Consider the following 9062-nt stretch of genomic DNA (forward strand, 5'->3'; position numbering starts at 1 on the left):
GGCCCTTTAAGCATTGGAAGGCTGCTGTAAGGTCTCCCCAGAGCCTTCTCTTCTCCAGGCTGAACAACCCCAACTCTCTCAGCCTGTCCTCATAGCATAGGTGCTCCAATCCTCTGATCATCTTCGTGGCCCTCCTCTGGACCAACTCCAACAGGTCCATGTCATTCTTATGTTGGGGGCCCCAAAGCTGGATGCAGTATTCCAGGTGGGGTCTCACCAGAGCAGAGTAGAGGGGCAGAATCACCTCCCTCGACCTGCTGGCCACACTTCTTTTGATGCAGCCCAGGATGCAGTTGGCCTTCTGGGCTGCAAGTGCACATTGCCTGCTCATGTTGAGCTTCTCTCGTCCACCAGCACCACCAAGTCCTTCTCCTCAGGGCTGCTCTCAAGCCATTCTCTGCCCAACCTGTATTTGTGCCTGGGATTGCCCTGACCCAGGTGCAGGACCTTGCACTTGGCCTGGTTGAACTTCATGAGGTTCCCACAGGCCCACTTCTCAAGCCTGTCCAGGTCCCTCTGGATGGCATCCCTTCCCTCCAGCGTGTTGACCGCGCCACACAGCTTGCTGTCGTTGGCAAACTTGCTGAGGGTGCACTCAGTCCCACTGTCCATGTCACCAACAAAGATGTTAAATAGCACTGGCCCCAGTACTGACCCTGAGGAACACCACTCGTCACTGCTGACCACCTGGACATCAAGTCATTGACTGCAACCCTTTGAGTGTGGCCATCTAGCCAGTTCCTTATCCACCAAGTGGTCCATCCATCAAATCCATATCTCTCCAATTTAGAGACAAAGATGTCATGTGGGACGATGTCAAATGCTTTGTACAAATCCAGGTAGATGATGTTGTTTGCTCTCCCCTTATCCACCAACACTGTAACCTCATCGTAGAAGGCCACCAAATTTGTCAGGCATGACTTGCCCTCGGTGAAGCCATGTTGTCTGTCACTGATCACCTCCTTATTTTCCATGTGCCTTAGCAGAGATTCCAGGAGGATCTACTCCATGATCTTGCCGGGCACAGAGGTGAGACTGACCGTAGCATGTTCAGCGAGAAACCCCATTCAGCTATAATAGGGTCGCAGGTGTGTACTGGTCCCAGCGACTGGTATGTTTTTAATTCTTCGATTAGAGTTTTTACCGTCTTGTTATGTTCTAATTTCCACTCCCAGGATTTGCCTTTCCGTAAGATTATAATGGATGGGAAATGATAAAAAATCCAGGCACATGCTTCCTCCAATATCCTGAAGTTCCCATTAATTGTTGTAATGCCTTCCTTGATTGGGGCATTTGCAGCTCTTCGATTTTCCTTAAGGTATCTGGAGGAATCACAGCACTGCCCTCTGTCCAATAAGTACCTAAAAATTTTACTTCTTTACTTGGTCCCATTTTCCATGTGGAATCTCAATTTCTGCTTTATTTAGTGCTTGCCATACTGCTGCTGACGCTTTCCCCACTGTCTCAGGGGAAGTTCCTCTAATCAGAATATCATCTATATATTGGTACAGTTTCACACCTCGGGGGAGCGAGACTGACTGTAAAAGTTCAGCAAGAGCGGCATGAGCGATTGTGGGTGAATGTTTATACCCCTGTGGGAGTCTGTTAAAGGTATATTGTATTCCCTCCCAAGTGAAAGCAAACTTCTCTTTATCCTCCTCCTTCAAGGGAACCATAAAGAACATATCTAGTGCCGCCATCCATGGGTGTGCAGCTGCTTGCAAAGTAGCTGTTAAGTTTGCAATGTTTGGTACAGCAGCTATTAATGGGGGTGAATTCTGAACCGGCCAGACAGGCGAGTTATACGGGGAGTGGGTTCTGGAGATAATTTGTCATTTCTACAAAACAGCTATGACTTCATAAACGCCCTTTCGTGCCTCAGCAGAAATCAGATATTGCGGTACATTAGTGATCTTTGAATCAGGGAGTGCAGGGACTGCACGAAGCACATGCACTGTGGCCCCACAATTTCTGCCAGGGTTGGAGTCAGTGTTTGAGCCAAAGGACCACACGCTGCCATTCGGCAGGCACCAGGTTCGTCTGTTTAAAACATCAAAACCTAAAATATTTTCATGATGATCTTTAATTGCAAAGTGAGTAGTTGACATGCACTTCTTGCTGGGGAGCCATAAAATGACCTTTGCAGTTTGGCACACAATAGTCTCTCCGTTCACACCAGTAATTTTAACTCTTTGCCATCCGGACCGCACACCCAGTTTCTCAGCATCTTTTTGTGTTAGTATTGAAATTTGTGCTCCCGTATTTATTAAAAACTTCACCAAGTGTCCTCCAGGACCAACTGGAATTAAGATGTATGGGCCATTATCACTTATCCACTGATAAGCCTCCATTTTCCAGACAGGCAGGCCCAATTCCCTTCTGGACATCACTCGTTTTTTGACTTCGTTGTCCTGCAATTCCTCCCTAAGTGGGAGAAAGGGATTATCTCCCTCTGAAGAAGTTGAAATATGCTCATTGCTTTCACTGTTATCTTGTTTCTGGAATGCTTCAATCAGACTCAAGATAATGCCAGTAGGCTGACCTTGAATCACAGTTCTAGGGCTAATGCATTCCTCCATAATTCACTCCTCCGTTCTCGAGACTCTATTTGCAAGTTTTTAAATTTGTTTCCCTTTGATTTAATTTCTGTTCCCTGTTTCATGAGTCTTACTTTGTGATCTCCTCCCCAGGATTTCTGGTTTTGTTTTTCAGCTCATGCATCATCCCAGCCCATTTCACGGCTGTAGTTAACAATGCTGTGCATTAATTCTGCCCATGTAGGGAGTTGCTTGGGAGCATCATTGCCCTGGTTTTTATTATATTCAGTATCTCTTTTAATCTCATCCCATTTTGCAACTAGATGGGATTTAAGAATTGCCATGGCTCCTCTAATCAATGGTTTTAACATTGAGAAATCTGCTGTAGCAGATAGTGGGACGTCGTGGTGTCCTCATTCATGCATGGCTTGTATGCAAGCAGCTATGTGACAGCTGTAGGTAACTCACTTAGAGATTTAATGGGGATTATGGAGGGCTAACCCCGCTCCATGGTGTCAATTCCTCCAGCCCAATAAGATGGTGATAGAATGGGGTGTATCTGTTGGGTTGGGTCCTAAATTTAAGAAAACTCCCGGACCCCAATAGCCACTGGCTTCATCCTGACTTAACATTATTCGGTTGCCGCCATTTAAGCATACTCGCCACAAGTATTCAGTTTCAGTTTCACCAGGGTTTCTGCTATATCTCTCTTGCAAATTTGTCAGTTGCAACGGATCCCAGGGGCTAGTTCGCGTAGTGTGCTGTGGATTACCACCCTGAGGTCCCGCAGTTATTTCTGTTCTAACAATAGGTCTGGCTTCACATTCAGGAGGATTTGTGGGGAACAAAGGATCATCATCTTCTGTTTCGCTATCATTGGGATCACCCCAAATGTCTCCGTCCCAGTCTTCAGAGCATACAATTACGTTTCCTGATCTGTACAATGTCAGGGGGGCGGGGAGCCTGTATAAGCATCATTTCGACCTTTTCTCCCAACTTTTGTCTTTTTTCCTTTTCTTCCTGTAATTTTTTTTGGTAGCTGTTCAATTTTTAAAGACAGCAGTAACTCAGTTGCCTTCCTACTCTATTTTCTTCTCTAGGTCCTGCTCCTTCCTATTTCTGTTCTCTCTTTCTTGATACACAGCTTCTAAACAGGTACCTAGCATCTTGCAGATAACTCCTTTCCTTTTTCCATCCTTTGTGTGGCCTAATTGCTTTTAAGTGCACTTCAATGACTTCCCAATTGTGCCAATTGTCATGAGTCCATTTCTCTGAGAATTTGGGACTCCATGTTTTGGGTTCACTCCATGCCTCCATAAATAATCGGTGATACTACTTGCCATCCTGCCGACTATGCTGAATTTGTCGCGGAAGGAGTGATGCACTTCAGTCGTAAGAGAGAAGCAGCAATATATTTATTGATACAAACCAACGATTTGACAAAGTTTGATAGTAAATGCGACAGTGATTTAACAAGATTCGATGGCAAGGCACACTTGGTTATTTACTGCATAGAGGACGGGGTCAGACAGAGCTGTCAGGGAGACCCTCCCCTTGAGTCACGAGGCTCAGAAAGGGCCCCCGTGCTTTCTAAACTCCTCAGAGAGGAGTCTAGGTGCGGCTGGATCCAACCCTAGTCCCAGACTTGGTCAACAGTTTATGTCTAAAGGATTATATATGTGCAATCAATCCTTTATATCACTTAGCTAAGAATTTCAAAGTTTAGCATGCTATAAACCACTTACCGAGAATCTGTTGTGGCAAGGAATCTCTCAACCTTGAGGATTAATCTTGAGAGGTGTCCCTACTCAAGGGGAGATCCTGGCGTGCAGCCTGTTGCCATTCAGGAGAGCTCCAAAGGCTCTTGGGCTGTTCACTATTTATAGGGGTAAGATGATTGACTTACAGTCATATTTGCATATTGACCACAGTACCAGTATTGTGGTTAAGTGGGTGCATTGCTCAAGTTAGTCCTTGGCTATTGTGGTGTTATCTGTCTCCCCAAAACCACCCATTATGACCACCACAGGTGGTTATCGCTTGGGCAGGGTTATGGGAGATAAAGGTCAGGTTGGGGGAGTGGGGGAGCACACTGTCACAAATGGCTACATATAAACTAATAGGTTAAACATGCCTGGGACTGTTCTCTGGCATTGAGGCTGGTAGCCATACAATGACAGGATAGGCACATACATCTACTGCCCATTGAGAATGGTTCCTGACTCACACTAACTCCCAAACTGTGCCCAGGAATTGTTTGGGAAAGTACTAGCTGGCATGCTTTTAGCCGGTGCCAAGGTCTGTTCAAACATTTAATACACAATTTTTAGACAAATTATTTCCAGTGCCTCTGAATGTTTTGTGGTGGTTTCATTTACATTGTATTTTATGGAAATACCTAATGCAGTCTCATTGGAGCCAAAAGGAAGGAAAGTAAGAGGGAAATGTGGTCCCCCACCAAGAGATAAATCATGTTCATACTTCCAATTAATTCTTTATTGAAGCAATTAATCACCTTTTTTTTTTTTAATCCAGAAATCTGACAAAAGAAAGTTGATTGGAATTTGTCTATCAAGTTAGATATTTGTTCATGTGAAGACATTTTAGAAAGTCCTATATGGTGGCTAAAACAGCCTTCTAACCTGCAGCAGATGCCCCTCTTTTTTTTTAGACATCCTGTGGCCCTTATGAAAGGATGTTACAGTGAGAACAGGAACAGAAAACACACATTGTGCAATAAAATGAAATAAACACAAGTAACTTTTGCACTCCTTTAAATTATGTCTGTTAACATCAATTTGTAATGAAAATAACTTCTAAAATGTAATGTATTGATTTTAAGATAAAAATGGAAAAGGAATAAGGATAAATAAACCATCATTGGGTATTTTCTGAATGCTGAGTATTCCTCTTATAACTTCTTTTAAAAAAAATTTCCATTTTGTAGCTGGACACATATTGGCAACTTGCTTCTCAGTGTGGTCATAGGGACAAACATCAGTCCATCTGCTTTGTCAGCACTTCAGAAGATGTGTGGGTACTCCATTAGTGAGCCAGAAACCAGTATTAACTTGTCACAGATTTAATTTCTCACAGACTTGCAATACCATGCATTCTGATGCACAAAGCTTTTTTTTATTATTTTAACTTTTGATGGGGACAATAAGTGGTCCATAAAATTGAATTGTTGACTTGGAGAAGCTGCCTTGGCTTTTACAATGCAATCAATGCAATTAAATACAGATAAATGTCTCCGCCTATGTCGTCAAACCAGGACAGCCTAGGTGGTGCAACTCAGTTACAGTAGAAAAAAAAAAAAGACTGAGATAAGAATATACCTTTTAGGAATGGTTAGCATGGAATTTTCAAATAGCCATATGCAGGGCACAAGAAGATTTTGTTACGGTAACCCAGGATAGTTCATCTCCCCCATCTGATTATGTAGAGTCCCAAGCACATCTTATCTTGTTGTCATGGTAACCCAGGATCGTTCACTTTCCACCCCTCCACATCTGCACAGGTGCCAACGAGGGTGGCCAGCTGCAGATCTCGGAATTCAATCACCACCTGCATCACCATCATCATCAGCTAGTTCGATAATGAGCAAAATAAAAGGCACTGCATATGTACGATATGTTAATCAGCATAAGTTTTATTATCCACCCCTGCAGTGCTTTCCTTTAAGCTTCACTTCCTAGTAGGACTCCAGTGTGTCAGGTCCCTATTTGATTAGCGACAGTGTCCCGGGGCTCCCACTGTGGTAATGCTATGCTTTCATTAAAGCCAAAGCTTTCAGTAGCTGAATGTGGTGCCTCATCCTTGGAGAATGTGCACCTACTTTTCGCTCGTAACACCATAACTTAAAAATCAAGTAAAAATGATCTATTTATGAAAAATGTCATTTTCTGTATCATGATGTATTTAAATTCTAGTTTTTGATGTTTAAATTTCTCTATTTGTTCTCCCACTGTTTTAAAATACCTACATGACTTCCCTCAGGTTCCCTAAACGTAATTCATCTTTGAAGAGAACAGCATAGAAAATCTTGACAGTGCAAGTACTCTCATGAAAGATGATATAGTGACTCTCCTAAAGGGGATGTAATATGTATACCCATGCTTTTGCTAGTATGTTTTCCATGCAGAGTTCAATGTATTCATTCATTCATGCAGAGTTCAACCCATGGTAACCAACTAGATGATCTTTAAGGTCCCTTCCAACACGAACCACTCTATGATTCTATGATTCTATTAAGATGGCCTCTTATCCATAATATGGTTGTTAGATAGAACATATTATAGCTAGTTATCATAGACAGTGCTCTTTAAAATCACTGTAAGTAGTTAAACTTTCTGGAACAAGAACAGCCTCCATGAGAACATGCGTACATGTTATTGGCACAGGAGTTGACAGGGCTCATCAAAACGGCTTTAAATTACATTTAAAAGGGCTTTAAACTAGATTTGAAGGGGGAAGGGGATGAAACCAGGGTCTTCAGAGGTAAGCCTGGGGGTGGTGTGCCAATGTCTGTGGGACAGGGTGCTAGTGAGGTCCCTTGGTCTGCTGACTCAGTGAAGGCAGGGGATGGAGATTCATGCAGCAGCAGAGATGTGAGGGACATTGATGGGTTAGAAACTACAGCCGTGCCTGGGAATGGTCAGGTAGGAATTAGGGCTTCTCCCAGCAAAAAGGTGATGGGATCAATAACCCAACTGAAGTGCTTCTACACTAATGCAGGCAGCATGGGCATCAAACAGGAGGAGCTGGAAGCCATTGTGCAGCAGGAAAACTATGATGTAGTCGCCATCATGGAAACGTGGTGGGATGGCTCGCACAACTGGAGTGCTGCATTGGATGGCTATAAACTCTTCAGAAGGGACAGGCAAGGAAGGAGAGGAGGTGGTGTGGCCCTGTATGTTAGGGAGTGTTCTGAATGTCAAGAACTTAATGATGGTGACAATAGAGTTGAGTGTTTATGGGTAAGAATCAGAGGAAAGGCCAACAAGGCAGATATCATGGTGGGAGTCTGTTATAGACCGCCCAACCAGGATGGAGAGACGGATTAAATATTCTACAAGCAGCTGGGGGAAGTCTCACGATCGCTAGCCCTTGTCCTGGTGGGGGACTTCAACTTACCAGATAGCTGCTGGAAATAAAATGCAGCTGAGAGGGAACAGTCTAGGAGGTTCCTGGAGTGTGTTGGGGATAACTTCCTGACACAGCTGGTGAGGGAACCAACTAGGGAAGGAGCCCTGCTGGACCTGTTGTTTGTAACCAGAGAAAGACTTGGGGATGTGACAATTGGAGGCCGTCTTGGGCATAGTGATCATGAAATGATAGAGTTTTCTATTCTCAGAGAAGCAAGGAGGGGGGTCAGCAGAACTGCCACCATGGACTTCTGGAGGGTGGACTTTTGTTTTTTCAGGAGCCTGCTTGACAGAGTCACTTGGGAGGCAGTCCTGAAGGGTAAAGGAATCCAGGAATGTTTTTCAAGAAGGAAGTCTTAAAGGTGCAGGAGCAGGCCATCCCCATGTGCCAAAAAACGAGCCGTTGGGGAAAAAGGCTGGCCTGGCTGAACAGAGAGATATGGTTGCAATTCGGGGAAAAAAGGAGAGTTTATGGCCTTTGGAAGAAGGGGAAGTCCATTCATGAAGACTACAAAGATGTTGTGAGGCTATTGTCCTGGTTTGAGGTAAAACAGAACCAATTTTCTGATTTGTAATTTTACTTTTTAGCTGGGCCTCTTCTAACTGACTAAAGTCTGAAATTAACAGCATATTGTTCAGAAACTGTTCACTCTCAGAGTGATAAGACCTGATTATACCAAGGAATGATATGCACAGAGGCTCTTGCTTAGACTTATTGCTATAACAACCAAGGTCAGCTCACTTCGCTATTTGCCCCGTTAGAGGGTCGGAAGCGGAGAAGCGTAGAGGGGTCCCATCTGCAGGGAGGAGCGGACGGGACAGGTGACCCAAAACTGACCAACAGGCTATTCCATCCCATATGCATCACGCTCAGTATAAAAGCTAAGGGATCAAAAGGTCAACTCTCTTTCTTCGATGGCTGACGTCTGAGGAGGACCCTGTCTGTTCACCTGCTTTTGATCCTGATCCGAGCATTCCTGACTCCAGATCCGGAATCCTGCTCCTGTCTGTCGCTGACTCCAGTCTGGGACTTTCCCTGTGCCTGCCAGTGATGTGATCGTCATCCTGGGAGCTGGATACGGTTTTGTATATATTGTATACATTTTTAATATTATTTTTTATTATTATTTATTATTTCATTATTTATTATTATTTTCATTAAAGTAGTTTAGTTCTTTTTCTAAACTTGTAAATCTCCTTATCTCTTCCTTTCCTCTCTTTGGAGAGAGGTGGGGGAGGGCCACCTGTCATTCTGATTGGCCAATCCACCCAAAAGCACGACAGCTATGTAGGGAGAAAATTAGAAAGGCCAAAGCCCAACTAGAACTTAACCTGACTTCCAATGTTAAGGACAATAAAAAAAGTTTCTATAGATACA

The sequence above is a fragment of the Larus michahellis genome, chromosome W, assembly GCF_964199755.1.
Source record: "Larus michahellis chromosome W, bLarMic1.1, whole genome shotgun sequence".
Taxonomy (NCBI): Eukaryota; Metazoa; Chordata; class Aves; order Charadriiformes; family Laridae; genus Larus; species Larus michahellis.